The sequence below is a fragment of the Sapajus apella genome, unplaced genomic scaffold (genome assembly GCF_009761245.1).
Source record: "Sapajus apella isolate SASKATOON/1434 unplaced genomic scaffold, GSC_monkey_1.0 scaffold15, whole genome shotgun sequence".
NCBI classification, from domain to species: domain Eukaryota; kingdom Metazoa; phylum Chordata; class Mammalia; order Primates; family Cebidae; genus Sapajus; species Sapajus apella.
Genome location: NW_022436955.1, coordinates 14907119 through 14925238, shown reverse-complemented (window position 1 = coordinate 14925238; position 18120 = coordinate 14907119). Strand labels below are relative to the sequence as shown.

Below are 18120 nucleotides of genomic sequence, written 5' to 3'. Positions count from 1 at the left end.
CCGAGATCATGCCACTGCACTCCAGCTTGGCAACAGAGCGAGACTCCACCTTAAAAGAAATAAATGTTATTTTACTTCTTCTAAGCCTTTCAATGTAGGCACTAATTTGCATAGACAATGATCAGTCCAACTAGACGTGGTTTTTTTTAAGGGCAGAGACTATGTCTTCTCACCTTCTATAAACCAGTGTGCCCAGAGCACCAAACAGCAAGAAGCAGATCCTCCACAAAGGGTTGGAATCTACATCCCAACAGTTACCAGACACTCTTAAGCACCAATATGCTAACAACTATCCATCAACTCTCTACAAAAAGAGACAAACCTCATAACAAGATAAAATCCGTAACTGGTTGTGAATCTACAAGGTGGGAAGGGGCTGGGGCTGTGGGATTCCCCACTGTGCAGAAATGGCCCCAGCTCCTTGCATTATAAGGCCCTGCCCTGAGTGCAATGCAACCACAGAGTTTTGGCAGTTTCACCTGGTAAACCTAAGCTGCCAGATGCTAAGGACTGTTTCTGGCCACAGAGTTAAGTTTACTTTGCTGATAATAATCAGCCAGATATGGACTGGTCTGATCAGTACTCTGGATGCAGGATCATAAAAAAAGACAAAAGAAAGAAGCTTAAGGTCAGCCTTGCTTTGCCAGCCCTCTCGGTATTACTACTGCCAATCGGTATGGTCAACTCTTGACCCCTAGGCTGGTAAAAGCCAAGAGCAAGGCTGGACATTCAGTGGCCAAGAAAGCTGCCCAGCCTCTGAGCAGGAGTGCAAGATCTTCACGCTCTGGAAAGAGAACCGCTGGGCCTGGCTCAAAAACAGACCCTCCCAAGCCCACCCTGAGAAAGGAAATCACAAACAGAAATCTAACTTTGCTAACACTGCACAAGCGTTCTTGCAGCTTCACAGGCAGGTTCTGTGGGAATCTGCTCTAATCGCTCCCATCTGTCACTGGCCAGGTAAGATGTGTCTTGCATAACATGGCGGTCTTCATCCCACTGAAGAATTCAATGGTGCTGTCTTGCCTATGGGCTGTGAAACTTGAACAACTGGATTCTGAGGGTCCACAGGTCTGCTTGAGCAACAGCTGTCTTCCTTTAAAGGTCTCACAGTTGAGCAACAGAGTTCTTTACTCGAGAGAGCTGTTCCAACTCTTGAGTAACCACCCTTGCCCTCAAGGGCTCCCCAGGGTTAAGCCCCACTGCCTCTGCCTCACCAAGGATACGGCGACTCGGTCTTCTCACTACACATCTGTCTCCTCACTTCCCAGTCAGATCACAGCTGGAGGGACACAGTCTGACAAAGTTCTGGCTAAGGTGGGGTAATCTGAAAAGCAAATACCAATCATCTCCCCCCAGGCTTATTCCCAGCACTCCCAATGGGAGCCATGTTTGACTTTCCACAAAGTTCACTGGCCAGAACCAAAACCCCCACATCTGGCTGGGTGCTGTGGCTCACACCTGTAATCCCAGCACTTTGGGAGGCCGAGGCGGACAGATCACAAGGTCAGGAGTTTGAGACCAGTCTGGCCAAAACAGTGAAACCCCATCTCTACTAAAAATACAAAAAACTTAGCCGGGCGTGGTGGCGGGCACCTGTAATCCCAGCTGCCTGGGAGGCTGAGGCAGGAGAACTGCTTGGACCCGGGAGGTGGAGGGTGCAGTAAGCCAGGATCACACCATTGCACTCCAGCCTGGCAACAGCGTGAGACTCCGTCTAAAAAAAAAAAAAAAAAATCCACATCTATGGCTCTCCCATCTTTAACCATTTTTCATGTAAATCCTTCATCCAGAAGGGGAACCACCCATCTATGACATTTTAAATTTCCCATTAGCAGTGTTAAAGGGGGGGAAGGGCCTGGTGCGATGGCTCAGGGCCAGGATCCTGACACTCTGGGAGGCTGAGGCAGTAAGATCGCTTGAACCCGACAGGTCCAAGACCAGCCCAGGCAACACAGGGAAAGCCTGTCTCTACAAAAAAAATTAAAAATTTAGATGGGTGTGAGGGTGTGTGCCTGTGGTCCTAGCTGGTTGGGAGACTGGGATAGGAAGATTGCTTGAGCCTGGGAGGTGGAGGCTGCAGTGAGCCGTGACTGCACCACTGCACTCCAGTTATAAAGCAAGATCATGTCTAAACAACAAAAACAAGAACATAAAAATAAGGGCCGGCATGGTGGTTCACACCTGTAATCGCAGAACTTTGGGAGGCCATGGCAGGCAGATGGCGAAGTTAGGAGATCGAGGAGATTGAGACCATCCTGGCTAACATAGTAAAACCCCATCTCTACTTTTTAAAAAAAAAAAATGCGTGTGTGTGTGTGTGCGCGTGCGCGCGCACGCACGGGCACACACACACACACACACAATTAGCCAGGTATGGTGGCACATGCCTGTAGTCCCAGCTATTCTGGAGGCTGAGGCAGAAGAACTGCTTGAACCCATGAGGCAGAGGTTTCAGTGAGCCAAGATCCTGCCACTGTGCTCCAGCCTGGACAACAGAGTGAGACTACATCTCAAAAAATGAAATAAAATAAAATGATAATTCAAGACCAGGAAAGGTAGCTCATGCCTATAATCTCAGCACTTTGGGAGGCCAAGGCAGGCAGATTACCTGAGGTCAGGAGTTGGAAACCAGCCTGGCCAACATGATGAAACCCTGTCTCCAGAAAAATACAAAAATCAGCCAGGTGTGGTGGTGCATGCCTGTAATCCTAGCTACTCAGGAGGCTGCGGCGCAAGAACTGCTTGAACCTGGGAGGCGGAGGTTGTGATTGTGCCACCACACTTCAGCCTGGGCAACAGAGCAAGACTCTCTCAAAAAATAATAATACAAAAGGGAAAAAAGAAATAGGTGGAATTCACTGTAATATGTCTTATTTAACCCAATCTGTCTACCCATTATTTCAAAAGTAATCGATGTAGATTTTATTAGGGTAGCTTCCCCTTGTTTCCACACTAAGCCTGGGAAAACTGGTATGTGTTTCACACTCACAGTGTTTCACACGCACAATGCAGACCAGCCACGTTTCGGGGGCTTAGGGGTTACATACTGCACTAATCTAAAACACTGGCTTCCTCTACTGATGAGAATCTACAATGTAACTCTGATATGGCCCCACTGTAAAAATTCATGCTCGTAGTGCTCACTCACAGACTTTACAGAGCTTACCCCTACTCGAGATTCTTTCCCACGGCATTAACAATTATATTTGGGTGACATGTCAAGAAGTTAAGCTGCCTGGGTCTGGAGTTAACAGATTTTCATGGAATTGTGTACAACTTATCTGGTCCATCAGATTGTCTCTCCGGGGCCTGTCCACCATTAAACTGGACCCCTGGGGTTTCTTAATTTAAAATCCTCATAACCCTTTAACATGAAAACTCACTGTCTTCGCAATGACATGGAATTAACTCTGTAGCGGCCACAGAAAGAGCTCCACATTCTTAAAAAGGAGACTCCCATTTTGACCTAATTTTGAGATTGTTCCAAATTATTTCTGCCCTAGTAACATGTATGCTACAGACATGAAATTATACAGAACAGTCAGCTAGAGTGGTGCCTGCAAAACCTTTGGTTATTTGTTTTGTTTTGAGGCAAAGTCTCGCACTGCCACCCAGGCTGGAGGGCAGCAGCACCACCTCCGCTCACTGCAACCTCCACCTCCCGGGTTCAAGCAATTCTGCTGCCTCAGCCTCCTGAGTAGCTAGGACTACAGGCACACACCACCATTCTCAGCTGATTTTTGTATTCTTAATAGACACGGGGTTTCACATGTTGGCCAGACTGGTCTCAAACTCCTGACCTCAAGTGATCCTCCCGCCTCAGCCTCCCAAAGTGCTGGGATTACAGGGGTAGGCCATCGTGCCTGGATACCTGGAAAATCTTAAGGCACAAACAGACACAGGACAAATCCACAGGTTTGGGAATTACCATAAGCAGAAGAAAAATGTCCATGGGGCATAAACTTTGGAGGCATGCTCACAGCAACTGCTAACCAGCAAACTTTGCAGGCTCGGTTCAGATCTGGGCAGGACTGGCTCAGGAGTGACCCATCCATCCTGAGAGCTGACACGACCCCATTCTATTGGGCACACTACAAGTCAGACATGGGGTGGCCTTCAATGCCAAGGTGGGCTGGGGTCCCACGTGAGACCACAAGACACACACACTTTGGCAACAACTCTTGAGTCATCCCATTTTCTTCACACCGTCAGTACATGCTTCACTCTCTGTTTGGCGCTGTACCCACAACGGAGTGCAGGACCTGATCTAGAAAGCAACACTGGCACGCTGAAGGCTCTAAGGCACGGCAACCCGGGGGAAACGGAAACATACAGAAAACAGTTCACTTCTGGCTCGTTGCTTTGGCTGTAGGCAAGAGAAGGTGTGCACAGAGCTTTGAAGGAAGTATTGGAATGAGCTGAGGCTGGGCTTTGTTCCCGGAGCCCCATGGGGACAGGGCTGGCTTCCGAGCCCAGAAGTGCAGAGAGCTGCTCTCCAACAGGTGGAGAGCTCACCCGACTAAGTATCCCAGGCAGGAGAACAGAGCGGGCACCACTGTCTGTCAACACCGGGCTCAGCATCCTCCCATCCCCCAGGGTCCCTCGACTTGCCCCCAGGGCACTGGGGAGAGGAGGGAGGAAAGCAGAACATGTGGAGAAAGGAAGGAAGGAGGCGCCTCTTCTTGGCGAGCTGATGGGTGTGAGTGGTGAGCATGAATTAAAAAGCCATCCGGGAACAATGGTCTTTTCATATTTGGAGCCTGTTCTGCACAAAGCTCAGCTTGTTCTAGGGGGAGGACTCTGCTTTCCATTTTTTTCCTAACTCATTTCCTAGGGTTGTGGCAATGTCTGGCACCTGGCTCAACCCACTGGAGTATCCTTTAACTGAAGGATGTGCCAGGCAGGCCTCCTCCTTGACTTCGTAAGTGGTGGCATTCAGACACACGAAAAGGGACAACTTGGGGAAGCGTTTCTGTCTCGGCCTGCAGGCTCCCAAAGAGCTCCTGGGTGTTTCTCTGAATTGCTGCCTAACCCACAGACACACACACCCTGGATGTTTTCAGCGTCCAAACACCCATTTCCCTCTCAAATTACGCTAGACAGGCCACACCCAGCAGACACTCCAAGGCCTAACTGGAAAAGGACAGCGGATGGGCGTCACATCGTGTGACATGATCCTCCTCCATGTTTGACCCGCTCCTGGAATCTCTGCTGAACCCCACAAACCCCTTAAGCAAAGCAGTTTTTAAACTGGGGGTGGGGACAAGAACAGCAGCCAACACTGAGCATCAAAGCTGATCCTAGCACTTTTTTTTTTTTTTAATATGGACCGCTTCACGAATTTGTGTGTCATCCTTGCGCAGGGGCCATGCTAATCTTCTCTGTATCATTCCAATTTTAGTATATGTGCTGCCGAAGCAAGCATCATCCTAACACTTTAACAAACTGTCGCCTCACTCAGTCCTTATGATCCCAGGTGGGCAGCCTCTAAGCCAGCTCCTCCAATCCCATCCCCTGGGATCTATGCCCTTGTGTAGTCCCCTCCCCTTGGGAATGTGCAATACACAGGGACTCACTTCTAACCAACAGCATGCAAAGGAAATAGGGCAAACGTGATAAGGCATCACTTCTGAGATGAGACTGCAAAGAAACTGTCATTTTGGTCTTCTGTACCCTTCTCCACCTCCTCTCCCTTATGGAAACCAAGTGCTCCATTGTGAGCTGCTCTGTGGAGAGGCCCAAATGGCAAAGAACTGACAGCAGCCTCTAGACAGCAGCTCCTGGGGAAATGAATCCTGTCAACAACCACGTGAGTGAACATAGAATTGGATCTGTCCCCAGTCAAGCCTTCAGATGAGACTACAACCCCAACTAACACCTTCACAGAATCCTCATGAGACCTTGCAGCAGGGGACCCAGCTAAGCCATAGCCTGATTCCTGACCCACAGAAACTGTAAGAAAATAAGTGCTTACTATTTTAAGCTACTGAATTTAGGGCTAATCTGTGATGCAGCAATAGATAACTAATACACAGCCCCATTTTGCAAATGAAAAGCTATAATGGAGGCCAGGTGTGGTGGCTCATGCCTGCGGTCCCAATACTTTGGGAGGCTGAGGTGGGAGGATCACTTCAGCCCACGAGTTCAAGAGCAGCCTGGGCAAAACAGCAAGACTCTGTCTCTACAAAAAATTTTTTAAATAACAGTTAGTTAGGTATGGTGGTACATGACTGTGGTCCCAACTACTCGGGAGGCTGAGTTGAAAGGATCTCTTGAGCCTGGGAGGTCAAGGCTGCAGTGAGCCCTGACTGTGCCACCTGCCCTTCAGCATGGACAAGAGTGAGACCCTGTCTTAAAAAAAAAAAAAAAAAGAAAAAAAAAAAAATAAAATATTTTGGGCAGGAAAGTACAAGAGCAGAGATGGGATTTTCACTCAATTAGGGCAGACTGACCCTCTTCGTTTTTTTTTGAGATGAAGTCTTGCTCTGCCACCATGCTGGAGTACAGTGGTGCAATCTCAGCTCACTGCAACGTCTGCCTCCTGGGTTCAAGCAATTCTTCTGTCTCAGCCTCCTTGAGTAGCTGAGATTACAGGTGCATGCCAACACGTCTGGCTAATTTTTATATTTTTAGTAGAGGTGGGATTTCACCATGTTGGTCAGGCTGGTCTCAAACTCCTGACTTCATGATCCAAATGCCTTGGCCTCCCAAAGTGCAGGGATTACAGGCATGAGCCACCGACCTAGGCACCAGACTGACTAACTTTCTAGCCACCTTCCCCTCACCATGTGACATTACCTATGAAGCGCACATTCTGGTCCACAAAGTAGCAAAAGTCCCTGAGCCTCTCTACAACCTAACAGAGGACACAGACAGCTAACATTCATGCCCCCAAATGAAAAGACACCAGATTCCTTCAGAATTTTAGGGTTGAGGAGTGAGGAGAGAATCCAATCTAACATTCTTTCACAGAAAAAGAATCTGAGACCCACAACCATGAAGTAGCAGACAAGGAACTCGAACCCCGGCGAGGGCAGCACGTGACTCTTTAGGGATTTCAGGAAACTTCCCCTCAAACATGCTGATCATGTTTCTAATTTGCTGGCTAGAAAAACTCCATCAGGAACTCCAGTCTTCTCTTTTGGCACATCAAGGTCAATGCTCTGTGCTGGCTGGCTTCCCTGGTACTTGGCAGCTTCTCCCACACTTGCCCCCTAAGTCCTTCCACAAAGTGACAAGATACAGAAGACAGATCAGATCGTCTGCCTCTTGGTGACCATCAGAATTGACATGTCACATATCACAACAGCATACTGTCCACCCAGCTTATGCCGAGGTGTGATCTAAGTTTGCTTTGAAATTCAATGACATATCAGAAAGACAGCACAAACATTTCCATCCAGACAGCCAACTTGAGCAAATGTGTTCTCAAGTACCCAGGGCGATTCCACAAGCTTGCACACCACTAAGACTTGCACTATTTTTTACAAATACATACCATAGATGCTTACAGTAAATATCATAAATAATTAAAGCTAAGTGGCCTAAGGACATTTTGTGAAGCATCCTTGCTGTTCTTTTTTTTTAATTAGGTTCTCGCTAATTCACAAGATTGAATAATCTCCAAAAAGCCTCCAGACACAGCCACAGACCAGTGCTATGTAAGTGATTCTATATTTTTGCAAACTTTTAAGCATATATTTTTTCCCCATGACAAAAAGTAACAGATATTCACCAGGCGGTGTTCAAAAAACAAAGTATTAAAATCAGCCTGTACTGCTACCAGCTGGAAACAGCCATCATTCATATGTATTCTTTATCTTCTACGCGTATTTTTAAAATTAAACTGAAGTCCTACAGTCCACAGAGCTCCTCTCATTCCATTTACATCACTGTTTTCCCACATTTATAACCAGGAGGCAGGAGTTTTAAATAGCCGCATAAGCATCTGCCATATGGATGCACCACAGTTTAAATCAATCCCCAGTAAGATTTCTTACACTGTTTCCATTTTTCACTATTATAAACGTCTGTTATAAGTGTCTGTAATGAAAATCTTTACTTACAAATTTCCTTTGCATGCCTCTTACAGTTTCCTTATTACAAATGGAGTTGTCACCAGTCCTGATCTGGGTATTGGAGATGAGTTAAAGAAAAAAGAAAAGAAAACTAAACAGACGAAGACCCCGCCCTTGTGAAGCTTAGATTCTAGCAGAGGAAACAATCATGGATAATAGGTTTTTCTGCCAGGGTCAATGGCTCACACCTGTAATCCCAGCACTTTGGGAGGCCAAGGCAGGCGGATCACCTAAGGTCAGGAGTTCGAGACCAGCCTGGCCAACATGATGAGACCCCAATCTCTTTAAAAAAAAAAAATTTGCTAGGCATGATGGAGGGTGTCTATAGTCCCAGCTACTCAGGAAGCTGAGGCAGGGGAATCACTTGAACCTGGGAGGCAGAGGTTGCAATGAGCTGAGACTGCACCATTGCACTCCAGCCTGGGCAACAGAGTACTCTGTGTCAAATACAAAATACATTTTTTTAATTGTATAGTATTTTACCAGTGGCATATGGTATGGTCAGGAATGCAGAGTGGGATCAGGAATTCATGGGGCCACAAGCTACACAGTTAAATAAACCTTATTTTAAAGTTTCTTGACACATACTGCCTAACAACCCTCCAGGAAGGGTATACCAATTTTTTTATCCAATCACCAGAACAGGGTATTTGCTTTATTTATTTTTTAAAGAAAAACTTTGTTCAAACAAAACAAAACAAACAAAGCTCAACCTTACTAGTAATCAAATACGTTAAAACAATGAGGTGTCGACCGAGCAGGAACCCGCATCCAGGAACAGAGCCCTTTGCTCCTCCCTCAGAGTGAATGGAGACCAGAAATCATATGTTTATGCCCAAGAAAAGCACGATTTCATTCAGCACTTCTCCCAGATGGTTAGGGTGCTGACTGAGGATGACATGGGGCACCCAGAGACAGGAGATGCTATTGACCGGCTCAAGGAGGTCCTGGAGTACAAAGCCATTGGAGGCAAGTATCACCGGGGTTTGACGGTGCTAGTAGCATTCCGGGAGCTGGTGGAGCCAAGGAAACAGGATGCTGATAATCTCCAGCGGGCCCTGACTGTGGGCTGGTGTGTGGAACTGCTGCAAGCTTTCTTCCTGGTGGCAGACGACATCATGGATTCATCCCTCACCCGCCGGGGACAGATCCGCTGGTATCAGAGGCCAGGCGTGGGATTGGATGCCATCAATGATGCTATCCTTCTGGAAGCATGTATCTACCGCCTGCTGAAGCTCTACTGCTGGGAGCAGCCCTCTTACCTGAACCTGATTGAACTCTTCCAGCAGAGTTCCTATCAGACTGAGACTGGGCAGACCCTGGACCTCATCACAGCCCCCCAGGCCAATGTGGATCTCGGCAGATTCACCGAAAAGAGGTACAAATCTATTGTCAAGTACAAAACGGCTTTCTACTCCTTCTACCTTCCTGTAGCTGCAGCCATGTACATGGCAGGAATTGATGGCGAGAAGGAGCATGCCAATGCCAAGAAGATCCTGCTGGAGATGGGAGAGTTCTTTCAGATTCAGGATGATCACCTTGACCTCTTTGGGGTCCCAGTGTGACTGACAAAGTTGGCACTGACATCCAGGACAACAAATGCAGCTGGCTGGTGGTCCAGTGTCTGCAACGGTCCACTCAGGAACAGTGCCAGATCCTGAAGGAGGCTGAGAAGGTGGCCTGAGTGAAGGCATTATATGAGGAGCTGGATCTGCCAGCCGTGTTCTCGCGGTATGAGGAAGACAGTTACAACCACATTATGGGTCTCATTGAACAGTACGCGGTGCCCCTGCCCCCAGCTATCTTTCTGGGGCTTGCACGCAAAATCTACAAGTGGAAAAAGTGACCCAGAGACTGCAAGGGCGGAGAGGAGGCTCTCAATAAATAAATTATTGTGTAAAAAAAAAACAATGAGGCCTCATTTCACTCTCCAAATGGGCAGCCTAAATTTATTCTTCATGAATTGACCATTCATGTTCTTTACCCATTTTTCTGTATCTTTTTTTGTTTACCACAATAATAACTACATAAAAACACTATTAAAAAAAAAAAATAGAGACAAGTTTCACTATGTTGTACAGGCTGGTCTCAAACTCCTGGGCTCAAGCAATCCTGCCACCCCAGCCTCCCAAAGTGCTGGGATTACAGTCATAAGCCAATGTGCCTGGTCTCCATTTTTTTCTACCTTTATGCATCTTTTTTTTTTTTGCGATAGTTTTATTCTTTCGCCCAGGCTACAGTACAGTGGCATAATCTCGGCTCACCGCAACCTCTGCCTTCTGGTTTCAAGCCATTCTCCTGCCTCAGCCTCCTGAGTAGCTGGGATTGCAGGTGCCCACCACCACAGCCAGCTAGTTTTTGTATTTTTAGTAAAGACAGGGTTTCACCATGTTGGCCAGGCTGGTCTCAAACTCTGGACCTCGTGATTTGCCCTCCTTGGCCTCCCAGAGTGCTGGGACTACAGGCATGAGCCAGTGCGCCCCGATGCATCACACATTTTTAAGAGCTCTTTATATGTTAAGGATTTAGTACACACTCTCGATTCCATACGCTCTAAACACCTTTTCCCAGCTTGTCATTTGCCTTAGAATTTTGTGATTAGTGATCAGCATGCACAATCTTTTTTAAGTAGAGTATATCAATATTTTCTATTATAATTTTTCCCTACAAGGGTTAGGGAAAAATTGTCCTAACTGTCCTCAACTGTCCTACAGCCATTTACTGCATAATTTCATCATACTAAAGGCAGTGAAGTGCAGTGATAGAGATTACTGGTTTTGCTGTTGGTTAGATCAGTGTTCAAATCTGGGTGACTTTGAGCCAGTTGCTTAAACTCCAGGAGCTTTGGTTTCCCTCTCCACAAAATGAACTATCAATAGTGTCCATTTCATCTGGTTTCTATGAGGATTAAATATGTTCATGTAAAGTCTTGGTCTGGAGCAGTGGCTCACATCTGTAATCCCAACACTTTGAGGTCGAGGAGGGCAGATCATGAGGCCAGGAGTTTGAGACCAGCTTGGCCAACATGGTGAAAGCCCATTTTTACTAAAAATACAAAAATTAGCCAGGCATGGTGGTGTGCACCTGTATGTAGTCCCAGCTACTCGAGAGACTGAGGCAGGAGAACTGCTTGAGCCTGGGAGGCAAAGGTTACAGTGAGCCAAGATCCTGCCACTGCACTGCACCTAGGAGATAAAGCAACACTCTGTCAAAAAAAAAAAAAAAAAAAAAAAAAAAAAAAAGTCTTTACCATAATGCTTGGCACTTAGAAGTTCTGAAGCGTTATGAACTGTTACTCTGATTCCTCTCACTTAGTGAAATACGACCTTTACCAGACACATTTCTATTTGATTCTGGTCCCATTGAATGATCTGTATATTTTCTAACCAGTTTTTCCCAGTATATGAAAAAGCTACTTATCTTTTAAATTTTTACGTTGTAACTGAACTCCCTACTTAATTAAATTTAAATATATCTTGGGGCACTAGGAAGAGAGTAACATCTGGAAATAATTTTCATTGTTTCTTTTTAACGATTATTTGACTTTGGTTTGTCCATCCTGACCAATTCAATAAGGCAGGAAAAAGAAACTAGTAAATTAGTATATTCCACAGTCTCTGTTTTGCTCCCAGTTTCAGAATGCTGCCTCTGATGATTCATCACTAAGTCTGAAGATATTGGCTGCCTGTTTCTTCATCGAGCAATCAATGCAATCTCTTTCCAGCTTGAGCTTTAAAAAGTCTAAGCAAACTAGGAATAAGGGTAGAAAATTACCAAATGCAACCAGATGTGATGGCTCAAGCCTGTAATCCCAGATGAAAAAAAATTAAAAATTAGCCCAGCATGGTGGTATGTGCCTATAATCCCAGCTACTCAGAAGGCTGGGACAAGAAGATCGCTTGAGCCTGGGAGGTCAAGGCTATAATGAGCCATGATCACACTTCTGCATGCCAACCTAGGCAACAAAGTAAGACCCTGCCTTAAAAAAAAAAAAAAAAAAAAAAAGAAAGGAAAGAAAATGACCAAATGCATCTCTCTCACACACACACACATACACACAGCTGTCCCTTGCTGTATCTCCCACAGATCCCAAAAATCTAAGGATAGTCAAGTCCTCCTGTATACTTTAAATCATCTTCAGATTACTTATAACACCTAATACAATGTAAATGGTAAATAAATATTTGTCAAATTTAAGGAATAATGACACGCAAAAAAGCTGTTGAGTCAGCAGGTCTTTCCATGTTAAGACCCCATTTCTTCCCCAAAATTTTTGATTTGCATTTGGTTGAACCTACAAATGCAGAACTGGCAAATATGAAGGCCAACTGTATTATGTTTTTCTTCTCGGCTCTACATACATGATTATTTCAAGAGAAGACATTCTGATATTAAGCCTCTTCTTACAATTCCAGGATAAATGCTATGGGGTTATAATTCTTTCAAAATGCTGCTGAATTCAATCTGTGACTGTTTTATCTGGAATTTTTGCATCTCGACTCATGTCTGAGCTCAATCTTCAGAATTTTTTCTCTTTTTTTTTTTTTGAGATGGAGTCACACTCTGTTGCCCAAGCTGGAGTGCAATGCGCAATCTCGGCTCACTGCAACCTCCTCTTCCTGCATTCAAGTAAATCTTCTATCTCAGCCTCCTAAGTAGCTGGCACTACACGTGTGTGCCACCACGCCTGGCTAATTTATGTACTTTTAGTACAGGCAGGGTTTCACCATATTGGCCAGGCTGGTTGAACTCCTGACCTTGTGATCTGCCTGCCTCGACCTCCCAAAGTGCTGGGATTACAGGCATGAACTATTGCGCCTGGCCCAATCTTCAGAGTGAGTGAGTGAGTGAGTGAGTGTCTGTGTGTGTGTGTAATCTTCATGACAGTGTTGGAGGGAGTGTGTGTGTGTGTAATCTTCATGACGGTATGGGGGAGGGGGAGGGAGAGGGAGAGAGAGGGAGAGAGAGAGAGAGAGAGAGAGAGAGAGAGAGAGTGTGTGTGTGTGTGTGTGTGTGTGTGTGTGTGTGTGTAATCTTCATGACAGTGTTGGGTCCCAGATTTGTAAAATCAACTGGGATGCTTTATCTCTTTTTCTATGCCCTGAAACAGTTTATTCAGCAAGCAATTACTCCATCCCTCTAAGTTTAAAATAACTTACGCTTTAAAATTCTTGCATCTACAGTCCTTTTCAGAACATTTTTCTTTAATGTTCAGTTTCTTCCCCAGTTTCTGATTTAAAGATTCAGACATCTGAATCATTTCCCAAAAGCCAGGTCACTGGGATTTTCAAAGGTGTTGCATTTTAAGCTGCTGTGTTTTACATTACCAATTATTTCAAATATTATATTTGTAACACTTTTTCTATCATATCAACTCCTTTTTAGTTTTCTCTATTTGGGGTTTTCTCTTTTCTTAATTAGACACGATAGTGATTTGGTCTACTTCCTTGACCTTTTTTCCCACATAAATAGCTTTTAGATTTATCAGTTTTGAGTGTTTAACCTGCTTTCCTGATTCATTAATATCACTTTTATCTTAGAATTCTTTTCTCCAGCTGTCTTTAGATTTGTTTTATCCTCTCCAAGTTTGAGTTGGATACTTAATTCATTTATTTTCATTTTCTTTTATTTAATAATGGAAGGATTTAAAGCTACTAATGTGCCCCTGAATATAACTTTGGTAATAACCCACACATTCAGATATACAGAGTTCTCAGTATTTCCTAATGATTCTCGAACAGTAATTTCATTTCCTCTTTGACCCAAGTGTGATTTAGGAGAATATTTTTAAATTTTCAAGTAACTGGATTTCATTAACATGTTTAATATTAAGTATTTTATGAAGGATAAAAACATTTCTGAAAGGAGGTGAAAGTCTGGCAAAGAAAGAAAAATCTTTTAAACAGAAAACACGACAATGTTAAAAAAGTGAAAAATGACTCGTATAATGCTGTGAGGGCCATCCCCACAGATCCACCCTGCGGAAGGATATAACCACCGCTGATCCTGGGGAACTGAGAGATTTGGGTAGAAGCAACACAAGGAGAGAGGAAGAGGAAGTCTCTGTCCCTTCTGAAAATTTTATTATATTATGGCACATACTTCCTGTTTAAAAATTAATTTCAGAAGCAAAGTCATCCCTCAATAAATGGAATAAAACCATCCTAGATACACTATCTAAGTATATAACCAAGTAAACTTCCATATTTTTTGGATGAAATTTAGAGAAGACTTGGCCCTAAGACGATTACATCTGTGACTAAAGGAGGGAAAAGGGGAAAAAATGATCTCTAATTCTGTAATCTCCAAGTTGAGAAGAATGAAGAGGTACAAGAAAAATAAAGTATATACATATATACATACATATATGCACGTATATACATATGTGCATATACAAATGTATATATATGTATGTGTATGTGTGTATATATCTTAAAAAGCTTAATCAGGGGCCAGGCGCATTGGCTCATACCTGTCATCCCATCACTTTGGGAGGCTGAGGTGGTCGGATCACAAGGTCAGGAGTTCAAGACTAGCCTGGCCAACGTGGTGAAACCCTGTCTCTACTAAAAACACAAAAAATTAGTCTGGCGTGGTGGCAGGCACCTGTAGTGCCAGCCACTCAAGAAATTGAGGCAGAGGAATTACTCGAACCCAGGAGGCAGAGGTTGCAGTGAGCCAAGATCGAGCCACTGCACTCCAGTCTAGGCAACAGAGCGAGGCTCTGTCTCAAAAAAAAAATAAAATAATTAACTAATTTAAAAAAAAAAAAAGCTTTATCAGGTTCCAACCAGGCGACGATTCTGAAACCTGAACATCACGAATGTGAAGCTGAGGAGGTGTAAAAGTCAGTTCCTCTACCTCCTTACCTAGTAGCCTTTTCCATTTTACAAATACTGTGTCTTGTAGATCGTGCCTGCTACAGACCTCTCCATTATTACTTAAAATGAATTTCAATCCCAAATTAATTGAATTAACTTGTGATTATAAGCATCATACCATGTGAACTCCCTTCCTTCCCACCAACTTTATAGTGCCAAGTTAAAAAGAAAAGGAAAAAAAAAAAAAAAGCAGACTCCATAAATCAGTTTTCCAATTTACATTGAAGAAATCTGTTTCCTAATTTCTAATTTCTGCAACTGGGAAATTCTGTATATTATGTTACCATATAATGAAGGATGCCAGTAAACAGAAATCCACACGCCTGCACACACAACAGATCACACTGAACGTAATTGCAAACACTACCAAGTTATGTACTCTTGGGAACATTATTAGTGAGATGTGGTTATTTAATGCTTCATCTATTAAAAAAAAAACTCATTCCATATGGATGAAAAATGAGTATACTAGCCTGAATATGGGGAAGAAATAGAAAATGTAATCATATATTACTTAAAATCTATAACGTTTTATGCAAAGATAAGGTGTTAGTACCAAAGCTTAGGCATTAAGAACAGCTCAAAATACAATCTCAGGAGCTAACTGCTAGCTACCAAAATCTCCATCCCCCAGCAGCAGACGTCACGGCCAGCCATTTGTACTCTTTTTGACTATTTAAGAAACTCATGAAGCGGCCCAGCACGGTGGCTCACACCTATAATCCCAGCGCTTTCGGGGGCTGAGGAAGGTGAATCACTTCAGGTCAGGAGTTTGAGACCAGCCTTGCCAAAATGGCAAAACCCCATCTCTACCAAAAATACAAAACCTGGCCGGTCACAGTGGCTCACGCCTGTAATCCTAGCACTTTGGGAGGCTGAGGCAGGTATATCACAAGGTCAGGAGATCAAGACCTGGCTAACATGGTGAAACCCTGTCTCTACTAAAAATACAAAAAAAATAGCCAGGCATGGTGGCACACACCTTTAGTCCCAGCTACTCGGGTGGCTGAGGCAGGAGAATCACTTGAACCCGGGAGGCAGAGGCTGCAGTGAGCCAAGATCGTGCCAGTGCACTCCAACCGGGTGACAGAGCAAGAATCCATCTAAAATATATATATATCGTTTTTGCTTTTGTTTTTTTTAGTGGTGGTGCATGCCTGTAATCCCAGCTATTTGGGAGGCTGAGGCAGGAGAATCATTTGAACTTGGGAGGCGGAGGTTGCCACTAGTGAGCCAAAATTACAACACTGCACTCCAGCCTAGGCAACAGAGTGAGACTCTGTCACAAAAAAAAAAAAGAAAACTAATAAAGGTACACAGCACCTGGCAGCTTCCAACAGCAGCAGAACACACCCACGGAGGCACGCCCCATGGCATGCACTCAGCTCCCACGACAAGGCAAGGCCCTTTGACAGCGAAGATGCCACAGGGCACTGCCACTCACCCTGCTGGGGGCAAGCCACCCAGTAGCCACCCTAGGATCCTGGCACAGAATGCCCAGCTCTGGGGAAGGAAGCTGCGCCACCTGCATCCTCCATGTGCCAAATGGAGTTCAGGACTCTGCACCGTTCCCCACTCACCCCCGGGGAGGTACAGCAACCACTGCCACTAAAACAGAAGACGGATGGCAGGAAAACCCACTGGCCTTTGGTCCCTTCCCTAGCAAAGGGGAAGTGTAAAAGTGCAAAAGGGAAAGTGGGCCAGCAGCACTAATCCCTTTTTGTCCAGCAGTAATTAATAGTATAATCCACATTTCAGATGCATTAAAGCGAAAATGCTGCAATATCAGAAGGCTTGGCACACAGCCCCAGGGCAGAGCCTCCCTCCTGACCTGCAGAACCAGGCTACCTCATCTCAGCCTCCTCCTCTCAGGGGAGCTGACTCTGGACACCTCATAGAAGGACCAAGCTGGCAGCCACGAGTCTCCACTCTGCCCGATATGCTGTGTCTGCCTTCAGAAACCACCCGCTCCACAGCCAGTCCTCTGGGCACATGGGTTCTACTCCAGCAGACATTTATATCAAGTTCTACTCTCTGACCAACACTGAACATGTTAATTATTATTATTTGTTTTTTACATAGAGACAGAGTCTTTGTCACCCAGGCTGCAGTGCAGGGGCATGATCATAGTTTACTGCAGCCTTGAACTTCTGGGCTCAAGTGATCCTCCCAAGCCCACCTCCCGAGTAGCTGGTACGACCCCAGCTCACTGCAACCTCCACCCCCCGGGTTCAAGCAATTCTTCTGCTTCAGCCTCCCAGGTACCTGGGACTACAGGCACATACCACCATGCCCAGCTAATTTTTCTATTTTTAGTAGAGACGGGATTTTACCATGTTGGCCAGGTTGGTCTCAATCTCTTGACCTCATGATCCACCCACCTCAGCCTCCCAAAGTGCTGGGATTACAAGTGTGAGCCACCACGCCCAACCTTGTTTTGTTTTTTGAGACAGGGTCTCACTCTGTAACCCAGGCTGGAGCGCAGTGGCCTGATCTCTCCTCACTGCAACCTCTGCCTCCCGGGTTTAAGTGATTCTCCCCACTCAGCTTCCCCAGTAGCTGGGAATACAGGTGCACGCCACCACACCAGGCTAATTTTTGTATTTTTCAGAAGAGACAGGGTTTCCCCACGTTGACCAGGCTGGTCTCAAACTCCTGAGGATTACAGGCTTGAGCTACCACACCAGGCAACACTGAATATATTAGTATCACCAGTACCCCTATGGATTCTTCCGATTTATGCTAACCCTCCTGCCCCAAAAATACTGGGACGATAAATGTAAGCAGAATTAAGGTGCCCTTCCTCAACTCAATTTGGTGGGATGCCCTTTTTTTGGTGTTATTTGGGTGTCTCACACTAATTCTGGGGCACAAGGTAAGTTTCTATTGAGGAGTAGAAGCTGACTGCTGCCCTCATCCCCCAAGACCAAGGAGGAGGCCTCTTCCACCACCACTGAAATACTGTCTTTAGAGGAAGGCATGCTATTAGCTCATCAAGCACAAAACACATTCGAGCTAAACATTACAGTCAAATGTAACCGCCACTTAAAAACAGAGGCACCCAAAAAGGCAGTCAGTCTTCTCAGCAGGGCTTTGAAGCCACTGCTGACTGAGAACTTGATCTCAATTATTCCAACACCAAAGCACCTGGTGGAATAGGT

The 18120-nt window shown here is 45.1% G+C and overlaps 1 protein-coding gene, 1 non-coding gene and 1 pseudogene across 3 annotated transcripts in view; 1 reads left to right on the top strand and 2 right to left on the bottom strand.

The window, feature by feature from the left end:
- Nucleotides 1–18120, bottom strand: part of ZFHX3 (zinc finger homeobox 3) — a 279630-nt gene that overhangs the window by 223284 nt on the left and 38226 nt on the right. The window lies entirely within an intron of this gene.
- Nucleotides 979–9990, top strand: LOC116555836 (annotated as a pseudogene). The gene is made up of 2 exons (XR_004270694.1): nt 979–1068; nt 8825–9990. The product of XR_004270694.1 is annotated as a farnesyl pyrophosphate synthase pseudogene (transcript).
- On the bottom strand, nt 5319–5425 carry LOC116555882. Its single transcript, XR_004270725.1, has one exon. It is a non-coding gene; the product is annotated as a U6 spliceosomal RNA (small nuclear RNA).